The sequence below is a fragment of the Hyaena hyaena genome, unplaced genomic scaffold, assembly GCF_003009895.1.
Source record: "Hyaena hyaena isolate Hyena2069 unplaced genomic scaffold, ASM300989v1 scaffold_408, whole genome shotgun sequence".
Classification (NCBI taxonomy): Eukaryota; Metazoa; Chordata; class Mammalia; order Carnivora; family Hyaenidae; genus Hyaena; species Hyaena hyaena.
In genome coordinates this window covers 1,164,708-1,189,090 of record NW_024081041.1, presented here as the reverse complement: position 1 = coordinate 1,189,090, position 24,383 = coordinate 1,164,708, and the positions used below count along the sequence as shown (strand labels likewise).

At 39.7% G+C, this 24,383-nt stretch overlaps 1 pseudogene; it reads left to right on the top strand.

Annotated features, from left to right (window-relative positions):
• Nucleotides 1-12,830: 12,830 nt before the first annotated feature.
• LOC120245194 lies at nt 12,831-15,525 on the top strand (annotated as a pseudogene).
• The last annotated feature ends 8,858 nt before the right edge of the window (nt 15,526-24,383 follow it).

The window sequence follows — 24,383 nt, the reverse complement described above, 5'->3', positions numbered from 1 at the left end:
CTTCCACTCAGTAGAATCCTCATGGTCCCTCCAGATTATTTCCCCCAAATGAACAGCAGCAACACTTAACTGGAGGGGCAGTGGTTGCTCAGTGAGGCAAAGGAGCATCGACAGGCCGTGGCTGGGCTGCCAGCAGGTAGATTCCCTTTGCTCCTTCTTCCCTAGGGAAGAAGCTCAGAATCCCAGTCTCACTACTTGGAAAATGGAGCCCCTGTTTGAGGATCTGTTAGCTTACTCTTAACCATGCAGTCCAGCCCCACACAAAGCTCTCAGTCTTATCTCAGGCGGTCACTTTTCTAACCCTGGCAAGCATTCTACAAATATATACTCAGTCTACAAATGGGTATTAAAAACCTCTTTTGTACAAAAAGCATTGTGATTGACAGTGGAGATGAAACAGAACGGGGAAGGTGGATAACAAATAAGAAGCAAACCAATATATCATTTAAACCAGTGAGATGCTACAGTGGAGCGGGACAGAGTGGTCTGATGAGGGATTATGGGAATGAAGGGGATGGATCTCGGATTTGATGAGCAGGAAAGACATCTTGAGGAGGAGACATGTACATTGAGACCAGAAGGATGAGAAGAGTTTGTCATGCAAAGAGCCAGGTAGAAGAAACAACAAAATGTAAAGGCATTGAAATTGTGGCTTGGTAAAGAATTAAAAGGCAACCAGTGTAGTTCAAGAAAGCACAGAGCTAAGTGGCAGAAGGTGAGGGAGGCAATGACCATCTTTTGCCATATCATGGCCAGCTTGTGCATGACCTTACCAGCCATGACAACGCATTGGGATTTCATTTTAAGTGCTTTTACAAGCCCTTAAATGCTCAGAAATAGAGACTGGGTGAATGACTGGGTGAGTGAATGAATGATTGAAACTACTTGATCTTCAAAAGCAAGAGTTTTTAAAATGGAAGAAATCATATCTTGCCATTAGGTATTTGATTTCCTTAAATAAATAGCACATTCTTGGCATCTTTCCTCCTTCCTTTGGATTATGAGGTGATATGTTTGACTGACTTTGAAACTGCCTCCCAGATAGCTCTACATTTGCTTTTTAGAAAGAAAGCAACATTAACTGGAAGCCTTCCCTGACCCCTTCAGGCAGAATCAGGTCTTCCCTGCTCTGTGCTTGCTCCCGCACTGTTTAGTACACTCCTCTGTGTAACATTTACTGCTTTGAATGATAAGTACTTTTAAAGACTATGAACACAACAAGGGCATCCCTGTAGCCGCACTTCCAGCACAGTGCCCAACACAAAGTGGACCCTCCTAAATGCTTTCTGGATGAGTAAAGGAAGAAGAAGGAAAAGATGTAGGTCTTCTTAAGTAAATGCAGACTCAGAACCAAGTTTCTATGCTAATTAGTACTAAAAGAAGATTAATTTACCGTCTCTGTAATCAGCGCCTCTGACCTGATTATGTATTGGAGTCCTGAGGTTCTCTACAAATATTACTATTTATGCAGCATGTAAATTAAGACAACTCTTAGAAAACGGAGAGGCTTGAATTCCCATTCTATAATACAGTTCTTCTCAATTAATTCAAAGTACCCTTTTGTAAATAATAGCCTGAGAAGCGCCAATGTTTCCATCAAGCAACTCCTACTCTGTGTCAATGCTAATATTGTCCTGTATTTACTCAAAGTGTGGTCTTTGATCCTCTCATCCATGGGAAGTGGGCAAGACAAACATTCTTATCCCTATTTCATCAATGAAAATATAACCCCCCCCGCCCCCGCAAAAGAAATCCATGTAAAGTTACACGGCATGGATGTGGAGAAGCCAATGATATAAAATCTGTTTCCTAAGACTCTCTTCTTTCTCTTACACCACAGTCTCTGGATCAATGGCTTTCAAAGTGTGGTTTACAACTAGCAACAGCAGCCTCATTGGACCCTGCTCTAAATGGAAATTCTCAGATCCCACCCCAAACCAACTGAATCAACCCCCAGGGGGAGCTGGGGAGGTAGTGGTTAGAAGGATGGAGAAAAGGGAGGGACAGCCATCCAAGCAATGCTAATGCACACTTAAGTTTGAAAAGCACTACTTTAGATCATTTGTTTAAAAAAAAAAATATATATATATATATATATATGAATAATTTAAAAGTTGATTTAAGGGCTGCCTCAGTGGCTCAGTTGGTTAAGCAACCAACTACAGCTCAGGTCATGATCTCACAGTCTGAGTTCTAGCCTCACAGCTGGCTCTGTGCTGACAGCTCAGAGCCTGGAGCCTGCTTCAGATTCTATGTCTCCCCTTCCCTCTGCCCCTCCCTGCTCATGCTCTGTCTCTCTCTGTCTCCTAATAATAAATAAACATTAAATTTTTTTTTAAATAAAAGTTGATTTAAGCTATATGCAATTTATTTCATGTAATGCAAAACTGCCTAAATTGAAGTTAAAGTTTTACCTGAAAATTTGGATATATTCATTACCAACTCATCATTCATTATTTTGTTACATCGTCATGTGAATTCTGTTTGTGCAAAGACATAAAATTTTTACTTTACATAATACTATCAAGCCTTTGGTTACAACTTGCCAATTACAGTTACACTTGAATGAAGTAACTGTGATAAATTAAAAATTACACTTGCACTTAATCTGATCCCATTATCATTAACATCAACTTTAGTGCATACGGCTTGACCATCAAACTTACAATAGTAAAAGGATGTAGCAAAAGCTATATTACAGAGTCCATCTCAGGAAAAGATGTTTATTGGCCCAATAGTGAAATAAATGGAGAAGAGTAATGCAATTTTCCATAAATATGACTACTGAAATCTTTGCTGAAGAAATTCATCCAAAGAGAAACTTGGCAGCTTTCCCCTGGAGGAGACTGCTCAGTCTTCTGAGGGTGACTGTGTCCCTGAATGATCCCTGAATTATAGCCTTCAAGCAACCGAGAGCTAATCAAAGGGGTAGGAGAGGGTATCAAACAGATTCTACTTGCAGAGATATAAGCAACGTGTGTTATTAACACGTACAGCAGAATGAGCCATTGAAAGCGTGTAGAAAAGGAGCAGATATTCTTCCAGCAAATCTCACTGATCAAATATTCTTAATTTCTAGAAAACGTGCTTAAAGGTGCTATGTTAATGATCCTGATTTTGTATTTCCCAAAGAGTAGGCTCTCCAGTGTGCCTGGACCAGAAACTATTTGTGGCCTAAATTAAAAATTCTTATTCTACCTTTTGAACCTTTACTACTTTTTTTTAAAAAAGTGATTCAGGTGAGCTGCTCCAAGAGGAAAAGGGACCAGCATGGAACCTAGAAACAACTCACACTGCTTTGGACCCGACCATCCAAACTAAATATTATCAGCTTTTCACATCTCTGCTTTTGAACACTTGACTACTGAATGGCCTCCTTTTATCCCCCGTCCCTTTTCTCCTCCACCTTAAATATAAGGGATTTCAACAAGCTATTAATACTCCTTGATTAACTTTGGCAGATTCTACAGTCTCTAAATCATTTTCACGGTGGCACACTGCATTCTGGGACAGACTATCAATTCTGTGTTCTAATGACGGTCTTGTCCTTTTCTATTCTCAACCTTTACTCTCTTCCCAAGGGGAACTGATCCTAACCACAAGGTGGAAAACTATTTGGGGAAAGCATTTAAAGGGTTTTAGTACAGATAAGCACAAAAGTTTAGGCTAAAATAAAGATAAGAGATTATCTGAAGTCTCAGTTCTTAACACAATAGCTAAGATGAAGTTAGCCTTCAATTAAACTTTGAATGGGTGAAAATGTTAATAGTTATGTCCGTTTCGAAGCAGTTGACCAACATAATTTCATTTAACCATTACAAAAATGCTTCCTAGATTATGGCATCATTCCCATTTTACAGCTAGAAACTGAAACTGGGAAGGAAGTCATGCAATGACAACCATAACCAGACTTTTGGGGAAATAGTGCAAACACAAGTCTTCTTGACCTCAAAGTCTATGCCCCTCTGACAACACCACAATGAAAGAAAGAATTACTGTTTTTTCATTCTGGTTTCTGATAACAATTGAGAGCACTGGCACTCAAGGGGTCCTTTACCCATAAGAGAGGGATTTGGAGGGGCTCTTTAGTAATCAAATGTCTCTTACAGGGTCCTGGTAAAAGCTATGTCATTGCCACCACTGAAGTATTTCCTCTGGGCCAAAGCTTGCCTTCTAGATGTTACAGTGCAGATTATTTACCTGATATGGGAGCAGAAGAACTCAGTTCCACCTTGGACTGAGTGCAATAATCACTAACTTTCCAGAGATGGGGATGAGGAGCTCAGAAAAGAATGTAGAAGGAATCCTGAGGAGGGTGGCTGGCAGTTCAGGCTGGAAAAAGCAGAGATCATGAGGAGAGGATCCCAGAGGGAGAGGGGAGGCTGGGAGTTAAGGCTTCAAACTCCAAAGTTCACCTACTTAGATATTTTGCTCCAATTCAGCCACACTACTAAAACTGGCAAGATTAGACTCAAAAAGTCTCACAATAGCTAACTGTGGTGCTGAGTAACTGTCCTGGTAATCAACAAATTTTGAGTGTAAAAGGGCAATAATGCACCAAAAGAATTATGCAAGACAAGAGAATGAATTCTCCTTTAACATTTTATGCCTGAATATTTCATATTTTCCAAATACAAATTAAATAAAGGCTGGGAGCACCTGGGTGCCTCAGTCGGTCGAGCATCCGGCTTCGGCTCAAGTCATGATCTCACGGTTCGTGGGTTCGAGCCTCGCATCGGGCTCTGTGCTGACAGCTAGCTCAGAGCCTGGAGCCTGTCTTTGGATTCTGTGTCTCCCTCTCTCTCTCTCTGACCCTCCCCTGCTCATGCTGTCTCTCTCTCTCTCTCTCAAAAATAAATGATACATTAAAAAAATTTTTTTTAATTAAATAAAGCCTAGTCTAAGCCAATTTTAATCAAGGTAACACTGTATTCATTTTGCTCACATCAGCAGGATAGAAGTTCTCAGAGAAGAAGAATGTTCATCCTAAACAAACTGTGGATTTTTTCAAGTCACAAAATTATTAAATCTCCCTTTGGAATACAATTGTCTTTTAGGAAAAAAAATCTTTTATGGCACTGAAACAACATGAGTCCAAAAAAGGAGAGTGCCACAATTAATCCATTCCTTTAACAAATGTTTATTGAACACTTTTTATGTGATAGGCACTGAGGGAAATAAAAAGATGAATAATATCATCTTCTCCAAGAGTCTATTTGAGGACACACACACATAAACAATTGCAAAACAATTCAACAGGGGCTGTAATAAAGGTTTTTATGAGGCCCCACTGGAACACAGAGAAAGGAGTCATGCGTTTAGCCTGTCTGGAAGAAAATCTCACAAGAGAAAGGACATTGAAGTTGCTTCTTGAACAGAACAACCCCACATGCAAATTTCCAAAGGCAAGACAATATGGGGCCTGTTTGGGAAACAGTGAAATTCCAAATTCCATGGAAGAAGGGTTTTTTATTTATGCAACATTATTTAGCCAACATTCACTCTTCAAAGCACTTGACATGCATTAGCTCATTTCATTCTCAAAATACTTTTCCAAATAACCCAAATTTAACACATGAGAAAATTGAGATTTAGGTAAGTTAAATAATATATCCAAGGTTTCAGTTGGGCAAAACTGACATACAAACCTGGATAGCCAGACTCCGTCATGGCTTTTTATTATTATTATTAATCTATAATTGTAATACTACATTGTGCAAATTTAAGGAAAATGTGTTGATTTCATACATTTTTGTATTACAGTGAGTACCACCATAGCATTAGCTAACACCTCTGTCACATCACATAATTATCATTTCTTTTTTGTGGTAGGAAAAGTTAAGATCTAGTCTCTTAGCAACTTTGAAGTTCATCATACAAAATTGTTAGCACATGAATACATAAAGCAAATATCATCAGAACTAAGGGGAATAATAGAGAGCAATACAATAATAGTAGGGAACTTTAGCACCCACTTACGTTATAGGATAGATCATCCAGACAGAAAATCAGTAAGGAAACATCAGCCTCAAGTGACACTGTAGACCAAATGGACTTAATAGATAAATAAGGAGATTCCATCCAAAAGCAGCAGAATACACATTCTTCTCAAGTGCACGTGCAACATTCTCCAGGATAGATCATATGTTGGGCCACAAAATAAGGCTCAGTAAATTTAAGAAGACTTAAATCATATCAATAGCTTTCCAATCATAATGGTTTGAAACTAGAAATCAATTTTAAGAAGAAAACTGGGGAAAAAACACAATTATGGGGAGACAGAACAACAAGCTACTGAGCAACAAGCGGGTCAATGATGAAACCAAATCATAAGTCAAATAATACCTTGAGACAAATGAAAATGGAAATACAACAGTCCAAAATCTTTGGGATGCAGCAAAAGCAGCTCTAAGAGGGAAGTTATAGTGATATAGTCCTTCCTCAAGAACAAGAAAAATCTCAAATAAACAATTTAACTTCATATCTAGAAGAACAAATGAAGTTCAAAGTTAGGAGAAGGAAGGAAATAACAAAGGTCAGAGCAAAATAAATGAAAGAGATTAAAAAGACAATAGAAAAGATCATTGAAACTAAGAGCTGGTTCATCAAAAGGATACACAAAATTGACAAACCTCTAGCTAGACTTACCAAGAAAAAAAGAGAGAAGGCTCAAATAATAAAATTAGGAATGAAAGAGAGGTTACAACTGATACCACAAAAATACAAAGGATCATAAGAAGCTATTGCTTACAATTATACATCAACGAACTAGACAACATAGTAGAAATAGATAAGCTCTTAGAAATGTATAGTCTCCCAAGACTGAATCATGAATAAATAGAAAATCTGAATAAACTCATTACTAGTAAGGAGACTGATCAATAATCAAAAACCTACCAACAAACAATAGTCAAGGACCAGAGAGTTTCACTGGGTAATTCTGCCAAACATCCAAAGACTTAATACCTGTTCTTCTCAAACTCCTCAGAAAAACTAAAGAGAAGGGAACACTTCCAAATTCATTTTTATGAGGTCAGCATTTACCCTACTACCAAAACCAGACAAGGACACTACAAAAAAAAAAGAAAGAAAAAGAAAATTACAGGCCAATATGCTTAATGGATATAAAGCACAAAACCTCAACATAATATTAAGGAACCAAATTCAACAATACATTAAAAGGACTATACTCCATGATCAAATGGGATTTATGCCAGGGATGCAAGGATTGTCCAGCCTCTGCAAATGAATTGTTGTGATACATCACATCAGCAAAATGAAAGATAAAAATGATATGATCATGTCATAAAAAGGATTTGAGAAAATTCAACATCCATTCAGATAAAAACATTCAACGAAGTAAACATAGAGGAACAAAATCAATATAGTAAAGGCCATATATGACAAGTTCACAGCTAACATCACACTCAATGGAACAAAAAGTCAGCAACAAAATATGGACGCCCACTGTTGCCACTTTTATTCAACAGAGTATTGGAAGTCCTGCCCATGTCGATTAGGCAAGAAAAAGAAATAAAAGGCATACAAACTGGAAAGGAAGAAATTAAAACTGCCACTATTTGCAGATGGCATGATACTATATATGGAAAATCCTAAGGACTCCACCAAAAAACTCTTAGCACAAATAAATGAACTCATTAAAGCTGCAAGATACAAAATCAGTATACAGAGGTCTTTTGTGTTTCTATACACTAATAACAAACTATCAAAAAGAGAAATTAAGAAAACAACCTCATTCATAACTACATCAAAAAAAATAAAATATCTAGGAATAAACTTAACCAAGAAGGTGAAAGACTGACACACTGAAAACTCTAAGACATTAATGAAAGAAATTGAAGAAGACAAACAAGTGGAAAGGCATTATGTGCTCATGAATTGAAAGAACTAATATTGTTAAAATGTCCGTGCTACCCTAAGCAATCTACGGATTCAATGCAATCCCTATTGAAATTTCAATGGCATTTTTCACAGAGCTAAAACAAATAATTCTAAAATCTGTATGGACCCACAAAAGACCCTGAATAGCCAAAGTAGTCTTAAGGAAGAACAAAGGGGGAGGCATCATGCTCCCTGATCTCAAACTATATTACAAAGCTTTAGTAATCAAAACAGTGTGGCACGGGCATAAAAACAGACACATAGATCAATGGAAATGGAACAGAATAAAGAGTCCAGAAATAAATGTATACATACATGGTCAATTCATTTATGACAAAGAAACCAAGAGTATACAATGGGAAAGGACAGTCACTTCAATAGATGGTACTGGAAAAACTGGATAGCCACATGCAAAAGAATGAAACTAGACCACTGTTTTGTACACAAAAGTTAACTCAAAATGCATTAAAGAATGTAAAAAAATCATCTGGAAGAAAATATAGCCAGTAAGTTTTGTGATATCAGTCTTGGTATTGAATTTTTGGATCTGACTCCAAAACCAAAGGAAACAAAAGCAAAAATCGACAAGTGAGACAACATCAAACTTAAAAGCTTCTGCATAACACACAAAACTATCAACAAAATGGAAAGGGAACCTAGTGAATGGGATAAATACTTGCAAATCATATATCCAATAAATGTTTAATATCCAAAGTATACAAAGAACTCAAACAGCTTAATAGCAGAAAAACAAACTGTGGGGTTATTTCTAGAGAGTGTATTGTAAGCCCTAGGAAAGTGAATGGGGTAATGGCTGAAACATCAGCGATGTTGCGGTCTCAAGGCTGCCAGATGTGATAGCGCCATGGGAACAGAGCCCTATGACCTCCCGGGAGCCAGTTAGGAGACAGCCCCACTGTAATTGCCTAGCAGTCCTTGAAACCGCACATCTTCCCTGTATGTTTCCCCATAAGCACCAGATGTGTGTCTGGTCTATGTCTAGAGGCTCCTTGGTGTTTTCCTCCCATGCTTTAACATCTTTTGATGTTTATACCTGGTGAACATGAAATAAAGTCTATGTGCAGTTTGCTGCTGCTGCTGCTGTTTCACTGGCAGAGGCAGCCCTGCATGTCCGCTCAGTCTAGTGTCAGAGAACTTTTTCTTTGGTGCGTGTCTACAACAAACAACCCAGTTTAAAAAATGGGCAAAGGATCTAAATGGACATTTTTCCAAAGACATACAAGTAGCCAACAGACACATGAAAAGATGATCAGCATCACTATCAGGGAAATGCCAATCAAAACCACAATGAGATATCACCCACACCTGTCAGAATAGTTATTATCAAAAAGACAAGAAATAATAAGTGTTGGAGAGATATGGAGAAAAGGGAATTCTTATACACTATCGATGGGGATGTAAGTTGGCGCAGCCACTATGGAAAACCTTATGAGTTTCCTCCAAAAATTGTAAGTAGATCTACCACATGATCTAGCTATTCCACTTCTGGGTATTTATCTGAAGATAATAAAAACACTAATTTAAAGCACCACTATGTTCATTGCAACATTATTTACAATAGCCAAGATATGGAAATAACCTAAGTGTACCATCAGTGAATGACTGGATAAAGAAGATGTAGTATGTATACAGTGAACTACTACTCAGCCATAATGATGAAGGAAATCTTGCCATTTGCTATGACATGGATGAATCTTGAGGGTATAATGTTAAGTGAAATAAGTCAGAGAAAGACAAATACCTTTAGATTTTATTCATATGTGTAATCTGAAAAACAAGATACATGAACAAACAAAACAAAACTCATAGATAGAGAGAAGAGATTGGTGGTTATCAGAGGGGAGAAGTTGGGGGGTAGGTAAAAAAGGGTAAAATGGGGTTAATTGTCTAGTGATAGATGGTAACTAAACTAATTGGGGTGATTACTTTGTAGTGTGTGCAAATAGCAAATCATTAGTTTGCACATCTGAAAGGAATATAATGTTATATATCAATTTGACCTCAATTTTAAAAAGTAATAATAACAATAATAGTAATACAGAATTGCTGACTAATTACTGTTATAGCACAGTCCTAACCATTAGAATGCATCTCATAAGGATAGAAAGACAAGATGTGAAGGACTTTATAGGTCCTGCAATAGGTTTGAACTTGAGAGTATGACCATCAGAGGTTTCAAGGCAGAGAATTGACACAATCAGATTCTGGCCGTGGAAACGTTACCCTAGTGTCAGCATAAAGACGGGGTTGGAGACCAAGAAAACTGGAGGCAAGTAGACCTTGCTAGATTTTATTGCTAAAGCATAAGCAAGACATGGTGAGGATGTTAGTCAGATGATGGGTCTGCACAGGAAGAAATAGAACAAAAAGACACTTAGCGGTAGCATTAACAGGGTTTGGTGAGCCTGGGAGAATGTGGCAGAGGATGAGACGGAGATCTGGGTCCAGGATGACATAGTTTCTAGTCTGAGCCACAGGCGAGACGGTGAGTCCCTTGGCCAAGCATTAACCAAGATGGGTATGTGAGAAGAGAGAGTTTGATTAAGGATGTTACTAAGTTCACTTTGGGACATTTTGAGTTTCAGTTGCTCCTAGAAAAACAGTCCAGGTGTTGAGGAGAGGTAAAGCATAAAGATAAATTTGCTTGTTATTGTCATAAGCACAGTTGAAGCCAAGGAAGGGAGTGAGCCTAGCAGGGATGATAAATTTCACGCAGATGTGGAAGAAGAGATCACCTAGGCTGTAACCCTTGGCTGTAAGAGCTGACATGAGGAAGAGAAGTCCACAAAGAACGGAAGAAGGAAAAGAAAAGGGGGAATAAACGAGAACATTTTAAGCAAAATAAAGAATCTGAGCCTAAATTTCCAAAATGTAACCTTACTCTTGATGGAGACTTCGATGAAAGGTTCCTCATATTTCATTTTCCCTCTCATTAATGGCACTTTAAAATATGATTGTTTTAATAGCTGAATAGTAACTGCATCATTTGCAAATAATCAACAAAGAGATATTCTAAGCACCAAATTCTCCACCAAAGTCAATAATTCCTTAGACATACAAACTTCAGAAAAAACTGAAGAGCAAATTACAAACAAACACACTCTGAAAAAACACTTTTATGTAGAAAAAATTTAGGCATTTTCCCACCCTTGTTTTTCCATGAGAGCAAGTTCAGATCATTTAACAAATAGGTAAATATTTTTCAGTGAAAATTGCACCAGTTAAGCAGACATTATCACAATTCTCAGCTTGCAACTTGTCTCCACTAATTAAAAGAAAGATGAATATTTGCGTTACTGATAAATCACTGATAATGATTAGAAGTCATATTCTTCCAATAGGAAAATGATTGAATTTGTAAAAATACTAGTTCAAAGACATGAACATGAATCTATGTGTACGAGAAATTTTTATGCACTTTAATAGCGCATCAAGATATGTAGAACTTATATTTCGTAACCAAGAACTTGTTTTATGGATAAGAGTATCGGAGTCCAGAAACAACAGAGAAGGTGACATCTATGAGGCTCACAGCCAACACAAGCTAATTTAATCCCAAATCCATAATAGCAATTTAAAAGCCAGAACCATGAACGATGAATAACAGTACCCTCGGCTACCTTACTTCTCTCTTTGGTCGTTTGTTCTTCCACTAGTTAGATTTCAATGGAAATCAAAATTATAAGCAATACAAATATTATAAGAGATATTATTTTGCACTTGCTTGAATAGGATAATAAAACTTAAGAAGCATATATTGTCCATATGTGGGTATGCAGGTTCCTCGCATTATGTATTCAGGATATTCCTTCAAAAGTGTTTTGTAAATAAATTATGGTAAATGAGCTAATATTTTAAGTACCTGTTGTTGAAAGAAAGACTATGTTTCTACAAAGTATGGAATTATCTAATAAAATAATCATTTCTTAGGTTTGCTTATGGATGTAGATGTTAATCCCTTCATAGGTGAGTCAATTCTCAGTTTATATTTTCAGCCAACTTAAATTTTCAAACATTTGTCTTAAAGTAGAGCACGAGTGCAGCCACACTGCCGATACCATCAAATCACACCCGTAAATAGTTTTTGCAGCCACAGCAGGATGTAATGACTCCTGTAACATGATCTGATTAAAGGACCACAGGCTACTGTGTGGAGAATGGCGGGCAGGGGAATGGAAGGAAAGCCCAGTTAGGAGGCTTTTGCCCTGGTCTAGAAAATATGATCATGCCCCGAGCTGGGAAATGAAGAAAATTGAACAGATTAGAAGTACCTTTTGTAGTCAACTAGACATGCTAGTGTATCAGGTGTTGGAAAGCGAAGCATTGAGTGGAGAGTAACTGCATGAATAGAGTGCCCACTTCCCAAGATGGACAAAACTGGACACGAGCAGACTTGGGGCAAGGGTTCTTTATTGGCTGTAAGTTTGAGATGCTCACTAGATATCCAAGTAGATGTTTATTTTCTTCTACATCAAGTGCTGATGATAATGCGTACCTTGGAGGACTGCACAGAGTACAAATAATGTATTGAGATCATTTAGCAAGCTGACTAACCCACAACTGGTGCTTAATAGCAGTAACTATTTTTATTATTATTGGAAATGCACAGAGAGTAGGTAATGTCATTGGAACTCGAAGTTGAGAAAGTCTGCTATTGATTTAAATTTTGGAAGTCTCTGCACAGCTTAAGTTCAAGGCAACAGACCTCCCTGAGCACCTACCATGGCCCAGGTATTGTGCCAAGTACGAGGAATAGAAACAAGAATGACAGAGTTCTTCCTATCAAGAAGCTCAGCATAAATTGTGGAAGAGAATGGAATGTTCAAAGGGCAGAAATTCGAGAAGAAAAAGAAGAGGCTTCAACTTGGTGAATCTTTTGTCGAACATGCAAGAAGGAAGAAGAGCCAATGGAGGAAGCTAAGAAGGACAAGGTAGGAAAGAACCAGTGTAATATGACCCAGATAAGCTCAGGGTCCTTGCCACCAGAGAAGGGGTATGTTTCAACAATGTAGACTTGATGGACAGCATTACCCAGAAAGAAATTTCAAGGTGAATCACAGCTAAGAAAATGTCAGAAGACCACAGGTGCCTTTTGTTATTTTATACGTAGAATGAAACAGACCAGAAACTAGATTGCCAAAGACCGATAAGAAAGCAGTTAGGAAGCAGTGCCCTCTGGGGTGAAGAGTGCATCGTAGTAGAAGATTGACAGGATAAAAAAGAGAGAAGGAAATGAGTACTGCTTACATAGCAGAATCTAGGATTTAAGTCTGCGGGCCATCAAAGACAAAAAAATTTTCACCTCACTCTCCAAAGAGATGAACTTCAAGTTGAACCAAGGTCTGGTCCCAACACATCTAGAAGAACTAGTAACTGTTATCTAACATCTTCTCCAATGCTTCGTTTTATTTGGACAGGCAATATAGAATATATATCTATAGATGGATGGGGGGGTGCAGAGAGGGAGAGGGAGACCTACATGTGTGTACAGACACATATGCACACTGGAGGGCCTCTTTTTATCAATTCTTTTCACCTAATGAGAAAAGTGGACCAGTGTAGCATAAATTCATGGCTACAGTGTCAAAAAGAATACTATGTTTTACGTTCTCATACTTGAGTTTTCCTTTCCTAATAATATACTGTTTTATTGTGACTTCAAGAGAAAGCCATGGAATGCTGGTTCTTTATTCCTGGCTTTAGTATTAACTGATACGTGTCTCTGGACAAATCACTAGGCCTTTCTAAGCTTGCATCCTCTTGATGATAAAAGATGGTTGGAAACCCCCTTCCTCTTGGAAAAAAATGTGTGACTGCTTTCACCTCAGGTCACGCTGTGTAAATGAAAGACCATCTCAAGCCTCTAAAAATTAAGGAAAGCTCTAATTTGAAAATCCAGTAAGCCTGAGAATGCCAGGTTCTAGGGACGGATATAAAGGCAGACACGGCCAGTGCAATAGCCAGATTTCCTGCTGGTGTCAGCAGCACAGGTTAATGTGTAGACGAGTTGTGCTCTCGACATCACAAAATCTAGATTTATATTTCTATTATTCAAATGGGGAACTTGTTCAACTGATTGAGTCACAGTTCCAATTTAACTTGTGCAGCTGGTTCATAAAGGTGTGTAAAGATATGGCTATTTCCAGCTAGATATATCTGTAGATGTAGATGGACAGATGATAGATAGACAGATAGATAGACTCCCATTATGTTTAGTGGCCATATTAAACATTTTGACAAATCAGTAGTCAGCTGAGTGCTTACTGTGTGCCAGGTGTTGTTGTAAACACTTTACATGTATTAATTCAGTGCTTGAAACAACCATATGAGGTGAGCACTGCTATAATCCCCATCTTACAGATAAGAAAGCTAGACATAGGGACTTAAGTAATTTATCCAAGATTATCCAAGCAAACGATTGGCAGCCTCAGAATTTGAACCCAGGCAGTTTGGTTCCTATTCACTTACCTGACTATCACTCTACATTCTCTGCTGCAAATAATGATTTAGCCTTGTATGTAATAATGTAATGTACTAAATAATGATTTAGTACATTAGAAGCCTTGTTCTAAGCACTGGGAACACAACAATAAACAAGGCAGGCAGAGTCCTTGCCCTTAATGGATTTCATGAAACAGTGGGAGATATAGATAAATAAACAATTAAAATACAGGATTCTAAGCATTCGCCTAGAGGAGATGTAGTGTACTCAAGTCCAATTATCTTCGGAGGGAGAGGAAATCTCGGAAGAATTCCTTGAAGCACTAAACAAAAACTGGAAAGAGGAGTCGGAGGTCACCAGGGGAAATAAAGTTGGAGGTGAGAGGGTAAAGAGGAGGGTGAGAGAGAATTCGCAAAGGGAAGAGAGTGCATGGAGTCTTGGCGGAACTGAAAAGCACTTCTGGTGGCCCTGGACCCCCAGTCCTGCCTCACCACACTGCCCCATTGCCTTGCGGCCTCCAGGGACCAGGCCCCAAGTGGCTCACCTCCTCTGTGTGGGGCCCTACAGCAACCCACGCCTAAGTCTTCCCTGGTCCGAGTCAGCCTCTCAAGAGGAAGAAGAAACACGTGAGGCATGACAAGCCCCCTACACCTACACCTACTGGCCACGGTTTTCTGGGTGATCCAGGCCACACGCTCCTGCAGGCTGAAACTGGCCCAGATCATTGTCAGGTTCAGGCTGGGTTCCCCAACTACTGGGACGAGCACGAGGGCTGGGAGCATTCCATCCACCACAACATCTCCTCCAACCATGCTTCGGATGCTTCTGTAAGATACTTAAAGACCCTGAGAGCCCCAGGCAAAAGGCAAATTCTAGGCAGTAGACATGAGCCTGAACCCGGTGGAGGTGCTGCTGCTGCAGAACACGGCCCTGTGCCCACGCTGGCAGAGAAGGAGGAGTGGGGGGAGCCTTCGCCAAGGACCTAGGACCTTAGTCCTGCACTGCTGGCCCTACTGGCTCCCAGTCCCCAGCTGCCGCCCAGTGAGGGCCTCAGCATAAAGTCTTTGCTAAGGGACCTCCGGGAGCGGGGGCCACAGAGCAGCCCCGGTCCGGCAGGCTCTGGGAACAGTGGGGGTACCCATGTCACCTCTGCCCTCTGAGAGGACTTTGTGGCACCTCTGCCCCCTCCCTGGACCCAGAGGAGACTTCCCAGGGGAAAACCGTCAGGCCCTGGCCCCTCTCCCCTGAGCACAGAGCCTGACTCCTCTACCCCAGACCCTGGGGGACTATCCACGGGAGTCAGAGGGCCTCACTCTGGGGACACCTGCCCACCTCCTACTGCCCATCTACACTCCCCATGTGGTAATGCCCTTGGCTCCACTACCACCCACATCCTGTCCCCAGTGCCCACCTTCAACCAGCCCAGCCTACTAGGGGCTGGCCCTTGAAACCCATGCCCCTCCCCCTCCTCAGCGGGGCTGCTCTGGCATCTATATGCCCTCTTCAGGAGTTGCCACCCAACAAGAGCATCCATGAGGTGGGAGTCAGCCACTCAGCCACTCCCTGCATCCAGCTGCCTCCACCCGAGGCTAGTGGGAACAGGATTCTGAGGGTTGCCTGCCAGGCTCTCAGAGCAGGGTCTGCTTCCCTTTCTACCCCTTGCTGTCACCATTGGCTTGTTGGGGAACCAAGAGGTGCCTGTGGCCACAGCAGCCTTGAAACGCCAGGCACCAGAGGTGCTGAGACTCCTCGAGGTTTATTGGACAACCCTACAAAGAGTTGTGGCCCAGCTAGGCACCACCCTGGCTCTGATGGTCAGTCATGCCTCTCCCACCCCTAAAGGCAAGACTGGAAAGAGTGGAGGCTTTGCTTGGAGTAGCCCCTTCCTGATCTCACTTCCTCTGGGCCTCTCTGTTCATCTATCCTTCATTCTGTGTGTCAGTTTCCCTCCCTGGCTCTGGGCTCGGGGAGGAAAGCCCTAACCGTGGCCCCAGCCTCAAGTCCAGTCTCCCTCGTCTGCCTGGGAATGAGGTAGCATCTTTCTGGGGAAAGCAAATCAAGATCCTACTTGATTTTCATGATGCTAGTGGGGAAGATAATAGTAAAGGAAGAGACAACATTAAAAAAATAAAAATAAAAACAGAGCTACGGACAGGAGCCAGATCACACAGGGACACACCATCTTTAAAACTTCGAACTCTGCCTTTAACCAAGGAACCATTAAATGCTTTTAGAAGTGAAGTTTCTTGGCCATACTTGAAATGTATGAAGAACATGATAGCTTCTGTGCAGAGCCTGGCTATTAGGAACAGAAGACTCAAGAGAGTAAGACCAGTTAACTAGCACAGCTATGTGGGTGAAAGGTAACAGCAACCTGACCTATTGGGCATGGTGGTGGGCAACATGAGAGGAGGAAAAATTTCAGAGGTAGTTAGGGAAGAAGCACAGGGGAAGAGAGGGGAGAGTGGGGAACAAAGCTGTCAAGGTTGATGACTAAATTTCTAGTTTGCCAAGAAGGCATGGTATCTTGGTATAGGATTGGAGGAGGCAAAGAGCTAGATTGAGCCCAGGTTGTGTTCTGCATGCGTGTGGAGCAATGGGCAATGGGATGAAGGCTGTAGGCGAGAACATAATTAAAGGGATAGAGGACAGTCTAGGCTAAGGAGGGAAGAAAAGAGAGAGAAGGGAGAAGGTAAGGGGTTCAGGGAACTGGAGGTTCTTATCTGGCTGTGAGTGAGAAAGGAAAAACTGATGGATTATGGTCAGAACATGTGATAATGAGATATCAGAGTTGAAGCAGTTCCATGGGGAAAAAAAAAAAAAAAGAAAAAAATCTGAAGTAATGCCAAAGAGTAGCCAGACTATGGAAATACCAGAGAACTAAATATTCAAGAGAGGTGGGGTGTTACCTTAAAGTCAATGGGGTGTTGGATCAGAGAGGGGAAACAGAGCTGAGAGTTCTGAAAACAAACAATGGATATATCTACCCTCCCTTGCCTCCTCTGCTCTTCCTTTCTCTCCAGTAGAAAGCATTTACCTTCTACAGTGGTAACAGGGATATGAGGCTTGGAGAGTCTGACTATTCCCAACAGTGGCACAAAGGACTATAGCAGCCTGGTCTCAAAGGACCCAGCAGTTGTAGCCTGTTGTCATGAAACCTAAGTGACCTGGTCCAGGCCGTAGGCCTATCAAACGCTGTGACTTCTGCAGAATGCGCACATAGAGGAGAGGAGGGGGCCTCGCACACTCACATAAATCACTAAGGCCTTTATCCAATCATGTGTTCGAAAATTATTTATTGAGTGCCAGCCATGTACCAGGCATACAGTACTAAGCAGGACAGATGTCCCACCTCTAAGGAATTTTAAAACCACAGTTGAAGCCTGAGGGGTGAAGAATCGTGCCTGTGCTCCCCTGAGAAACACACCATACTGGCAAAGTAACTGGAGATGTAATAAATAAAACTCATGTGTGAGGACTGTTTAAAGAAGTAAACAAATTATTCTAGTCCTCACTATCCTTTTTCTTGAGCTAATACCTTGAAAGAAAAAATGTAAATTGGACAGTGTAAATATGTAAAATAGTTGGCATGTAAGGGAGAATTTTTCTGCTTTTCTAAAGATTCAAGACATGTTTTTAAATTTTTTTTCTAGTTTTAGAAAGAGAGAGCATGAGTAGGGGAAGGGTAGAGGAGGACAGAGAGAAAGACAGAGAGACACAGAGAGAGAGAGAGAGAGGGAGAGGAAGGGAGGGAGAGAATCTTAAGCAGGCTCCATGCTCAGTGGGGCCTCACGTAGGGCTCAATCCCATGACCCTGGGATCATAACCTGAGCCAAAATGAAGAGTTGGATGTTCAACCAATCGAGCCACTCAGGTGCCCCTAGATTCATTTTTTAGTGAAGTATAATTGACATAACATTATATTAGTTTCAGGTGTACAACATAATGATTTGATATGTGTAGACAGTGTCATTGATTACCACAATAAGTCTAGATACCACCTGTGATGGATGAATGGATAAAGAAGATATAATACCTATTATGTTACCTGTAATATGTTAATATATTATATAATTTAATGTTATAATTATTGTAATCTATAATAAATTAAATGTATGTGTATACAAATGTATATTATATATATATATATATATATATACACACAATGGAATATTACTTGGCCATAAAAATATGAAATCTTGCCATTTGTAACAACATGAATGAAACCTGAGTGCAGTATACTAAGTGAAATAAGTCAGACAGAGAAAGACAAAAACTGTACAATTTCACTTGCATGTGGAATCTGAAAAACAAAACAAATGAACAAACAAAACAAAACTCATAGAGACAGAGAACAAAATCATGGTTGTTAAGACTGTTTTGAATCATAAAAACAAATATATTAAGCATCTGAGAAAAACCATAATGTTCTAAATGCAACCAAAATAAGTCACAATTTTAAGCAAAAAGTAATCATTTATGTGATATAAAAATCCTTAAAACTTTAGATGTGAGATTATGTTTCACTCCTTCCCCCAACAACAAGCTGAAGATGCCCAACCCACAATATTCACTAAAGAAACTAGTCTTCTACATTTTCCAAAAAACACCTTGCAAATTATTTACTAGAATGATTCAAATTTTTCTTCTCCATTGATAACAGATTTTATTTTAATAAATTCACAAACATACAACTCATCAAAATCTTTAGTCTCAGCAAAGCCTAGATAATTTTAATGCCAAATGGATCGCAAAAGAAAGTAATTTTTTTTTTTTTGTTATACTCGTACATTCTAGTACTTGGCTTATAGCTGTAAGGAAGGAAGGCTGTAACGTTTTCTCTGTCTACCTACTTATCATCCTATATATCAAACCCAACTTGAACTTAATTATTTCAGATCAAGCTAACACCTTTATAGCAGCCTAAAACTTGGTCTACAAATCACTGAATAAAGTATGTGGTATCTGTAGAAATACTGGTGAGAAAGAATCTCATATTTATATCATAGATATACATATACACTTCTAATATAACACAGAATGTTTTTGAATGATTGCAATAATTCAATGACCTATCCATTAGCCTGGCTAAAATATTAAATCTCCAGGTAGTTTTAAGTGAACTTGAACTTGATTGTTTCTTAGTTCTGCTTCAGAACCCCATGTTCATATGCATGCAATTTCCACAGAAGCGGAAATGTGGATATTGTGGGTCAGCGAGCATTCCTTTCCAGGGTGCTTCTGAGATGAAGCCCCACGATTAACACAGTGCCCTTAATGATGGGCGGGGGACTAAGCATTCCAAGATTGGCCTGGATTCTTGCCAGAAGGGAGAGAAAGGGGTCTTTGTATGTGGACATCTGAAGGGCGGGCATAAACATGTTAGTTGATACTTAACACCCAAAACCAGTGCCAAAACCGTTAGCTCCCCTCAATAGCCTACTCTGGTTTCAACTGTCCGCGACAATGGAGCAGCCACCTCAATATACAAAACTTGCTCTTTAAACATCCTCAGAGGAATTCCCAAAATAGCAGCTGTTAGAAGAAAACAGACTCTAATTCACTGACATATGCGGACCTTTCAAGGTTTTTCTGGAGACAAGTTTCCCCATTTTTTGTACCTACGTGACCATCTATGCATTTTTAATAATTACCTTGTAGGTTCGGTGATGCAGTTCCTCCAGGCGCTTGAAGAAGAAGCCCGGGATTCACGTTCAGATGAAATTGTCAGTTTTTGCGACAAGTGGCTCAGCTAATTTATGTGGTGAATTTTTTATACGTCCCCCCCGCCCCCCCGGTTTTCCTTCCCTGCTGTCCTCGTCCCCTTTCTTCTTCAGTACATTAAGAGATGCCGATGTGCCTGCAGCAACATCCGCAGGAGGCTGACTGTAGTGAAGCCAGCCCCGACCCGCCTGCCAGGAGCCCGGCCGCTCCCTCCGAGTCCCCTCCGGGATCTCCTCTGCGATCCCCTTCACCAGGCGGGATCTAATCTCCCACCTTCAGTAACTTTGGCGGGCTCAGTTTAGTTCTGGCAGACAGTTATCTGCGTCACATCAATTCCCCACGGAAAGCGAACGACTGCCTATCTCTAGAGAGCCGTTGGCCAGTCGGGTCTGCGGCGGAAGCAGCTTCAGAAACTCTGGTGTTTGAGTGGCCATGTGTGGCCAGATAAGAGACTAAAGGGAGATGCCTGCATTTCGAAGTGCTTTGATTTCCTTCTCCCCTATTTATTCATGCAAAATAGGAACTCTACATGAAGAGGTCTTTGGGCGGCTTCCCATGTATATACATATGAAGCCTCTATGGGGCAGATGGTTAATAACTTTTCAAAAGAACTGGTGGGTGACTCTGAAATGTCAGTTTTCAACAAGTAACTCCACAAGCAAACAAGAGTGGTCCACTGCAGGACACTGGCCCCGTGGATGTTTATTCAGGAAGGCGACATCCCTAAAGCAGCTCCAAATAAAGAAATCTTCCTCGGGAGGAAACCATTCCATGCATACAACTACAAAGCACTATTAAATGTGAAACTATTTAACACGTTTATCCAATTGTATCTCTTTAGAATACATAAAATAGTTTTAAAATATATAAATGATAATATAGAAGATGGCTATCAGTCATATGTAAAACTTATTTTATTACTCTTAACTAGCATGACTTTTTAGTCATCCAGCATTCTAATGTATTTTACAGGGTGATAATGTTTAGAAGTTTTATTTAATAAATGACTTATTTGGAGTAGGATTACGGTGATACCATAAGGAATGACACACTCTGGGTATAACTAGAAATTCTAGTAAAGGCAAAAGTAGACATCGCAAACTTAACAAGCCTTGTGTGTGACCTAGTTACATTAGAATATATTAGTAAGGTTGCATATTGTAGGTTTTATGTTTCATTAGAAAGGTCATCACCGATTTGGGTTGAAACGTTAAAGAAAGGAGACCGCATTAGCAGAGTGCTCTTTAAAGGACTGAAGAATGAATGTACTTTGCTTCATTAGAATTACCTCACTGTAACTCAATAGTCTGGTTTTACAGTAGGAAGAGACAGTAAGAGGGCTCAGAAGTCCACGATTCTGTATTCTGCTTGGTGGAAATGGGTAGGTAATTGCACCATGACATTGTTTCTCCAAAACACAAAGATAATACAGTAAAAGCAGCCCGCCTGTTTGTTCTGATTATAGTCACAGGTATCAGCCCCATGACATGCTAAATCTTAGAAGACCTTACTTTCCAGACTGCAGTGCTCTTTAACATTTACATATCTCTGTGTGAAGAGATCTTGTGCCTTTTTCAAACACCACAACTTTTAATCCCAGAGTTATTATTGAAACAAATACATTACCAGGTTTTCATGTGTAATTCTTAGATGTTTTCATGGATTTAAGAAAAACAGAAGCCTCAATAATCTTCAATAGGTGTTACTTATCATTATGCCAGGAAGAAATTTGAGATGCTTTGTTTCTATCACTAATGACAAAAAGACATAAACATACATAATGATTCCTCCTGGTAAGCATTTTGTTGGAAACTTTAATTTCTATAAAAGAATCAACTATCATTTAACCTCCAGATTACATGGGTCAGCTTGTCTTTGGCCCTTTTTGGTTACAAAGAACAAGGTATGCAGATTACCTGGTATAATGGCGTTTATTGTAAGGATACCCAAGGAAGTAAGGAAGCAGGAAAAATTTCCCCAAGCAAGGTTTTCAAAGTAGCTGAGCTGCACTCACGATTCCACTGCAGTGCCAGAGGTCAACAGCAGCTCCAGGAGTCTGCATGTGTGTGCCTCAGTTTCCCTGTCTTCCTCTCTCTAGCTCAGGGCTTCTGCTTGTCTCCTTTCAGGGTGTGTCTTCCCTTCAGAACTACCCTTTTGGTCACCATCTCTTTTTGCTTACTTTAAAGTCACACTCCCTAAGAGCAAAGATACCGCTTCGGCAATCAGATCCAGATTAGAGTACCACAGTGGACGGAGTTATCTTCCCAAGCCACTCAGATGCTGACCTGGGTCTTAGACTCGACTGCAGCCCCAATTCTAGCTGTGCTTGGAATAGCAAGATCACAGGACCAAGCAGGAAATGTGTATACAAGGAACTACTTGCTCATAAAATGACTCATAAAAGACGGTGGGCATTCGTAAACTCCATGCATGACACAGAGTTCCTCGCCAGAGATTCAGGCTCAAACTGCCCACCATTCATGGAGAAGAATTTGAAGGGCTGACTATGATCCCCTTTCCTCTAGAGGGACCGGAGCAGGTATCGAAAACTCTCGTTAGTACCATATTATCAAGACCTCTTATGGAGTTGCTTGTACTAAACTATTCTTTCATCGTCTGCCTTTAGCTTTCATTCAAATTGATGGGAAGGAAAATACCCTGGTTTCTGGAAATGCTTCTTTGTATTGGTGATAGGAACGTTGTTGAGTAGCTCTCTCCGGGGCTTGCTCATATGCAGCTCTGCGGGAGAAATTTCCTTTTGGGCTATGTCCTCAGTTTCGCATGCCCCAGAAAAAGCGTTTGTTTCCTCATCGTGAATAATTGTCCAATTCTTCTTTTCACTCAGACCACCAGAAATCTTGAATCTTAATATAGAGCACAGCTATTTCACCTATGTCCTATTTTGTGTCTGATCTTGACATTTGTTCCACTTCTTATTTTCCTTCATCTTATTTATGTTTTTCATTTTGCCCTTTTTTACAAATTAATTCAAATCCCTTGAGAAAATAAACAGAATATAATGAATAATATTTTAAAGACATATATGATAGAGCCTAAGACACAAGAAAAGAACATAGTTTATCCTATCATACTGCATTTCTGAGATTATCACAAAGATCCCTGTCTGTTCTACTAAACTAACAATTTAATTGAAAACCACTGCAGAGAAGACCTCACCAAAAATAACTATCCTAAATTTGAGTAAATAATTTTATATGTGAAAATATCACAAGTATTCAACCTCTATAGACTTCCAAATACCCAATTATATTGTCATAATTAGTGCCTAATCATATAAAATTTATAAGTCAATACCATTTCTAGGACAAACTTTTGTACTTGGCAAAGATGTATAGAAATAACAGCCAAATTAAAACTGAGCACACAGTGGTGATGTAAATAGAAATATACAAATTGTCCATATTTTGCCAATAAAAGGAGCAGGATAATCAATGTGATTAGGTGACTTTTCTGTCAAAAGAAAGAAAGAGAGAAAGAAAGAGAGAAGGAAGGAAGGAAGGAAGGAAGGAATGAAGGAAGGAAGGAAGGAAAGGAATAGAAAAGTTAAAACTCTTCAAAACCCTATTTCCATTGCTGATTCTGAAACTCAGTAAGATAGAATGAATAATTTCTGGTTTTAGTAGAAGAAGGAGATATAGTGGCAAATGGCTGTTACAGAGTCTGCTCCTCCAAGTTCTTGAATAATAGTCTGTCCACTAATGCATAATGCTCTTCTATTTAAGCCATCATTGATCTCCACAAAGTGAGCCTTAGGTAATCATTAGCCGGTGTTCAAAAATTGTCCTTAATTCAAGAGAAAGTTCTCAAATGTGCAACTCTAATGCCAAAAACTTTCTCAGTCCGATCAAAACAGTAATTTTTATGTTATCTTTTCCAAGTATGGCCCTTTGTATCTTACATCTACACACACCCTTGTATTCTTCCACCAGATGAAGTAAGATAATTTGCTACATTCACAGGTTCAGGTGACATGTTGCTTCACAAAATCAAACAGGAATAATAAAAAAATATGCGGAGATTTTCTTTCAAGGCAGAAGAATTTTCTAAGTGATAAAAGAGACTCGTAAGTTTCATATCTCTCTCTAATGAAGATGAAAATCATGTTAAACACCAAATACACTTGTCTAATTACATCAGGAAATACTGTTCTGTATTTGCTAATGAAATGTGATGCTACTGTATTCACTGAGAGCCAAAACAAAGTGAAGATATAACATTCTAATTACAAAAAGGCAATTGGTAAAATGGTTGTATGCTTTGAACTGTAATAAAA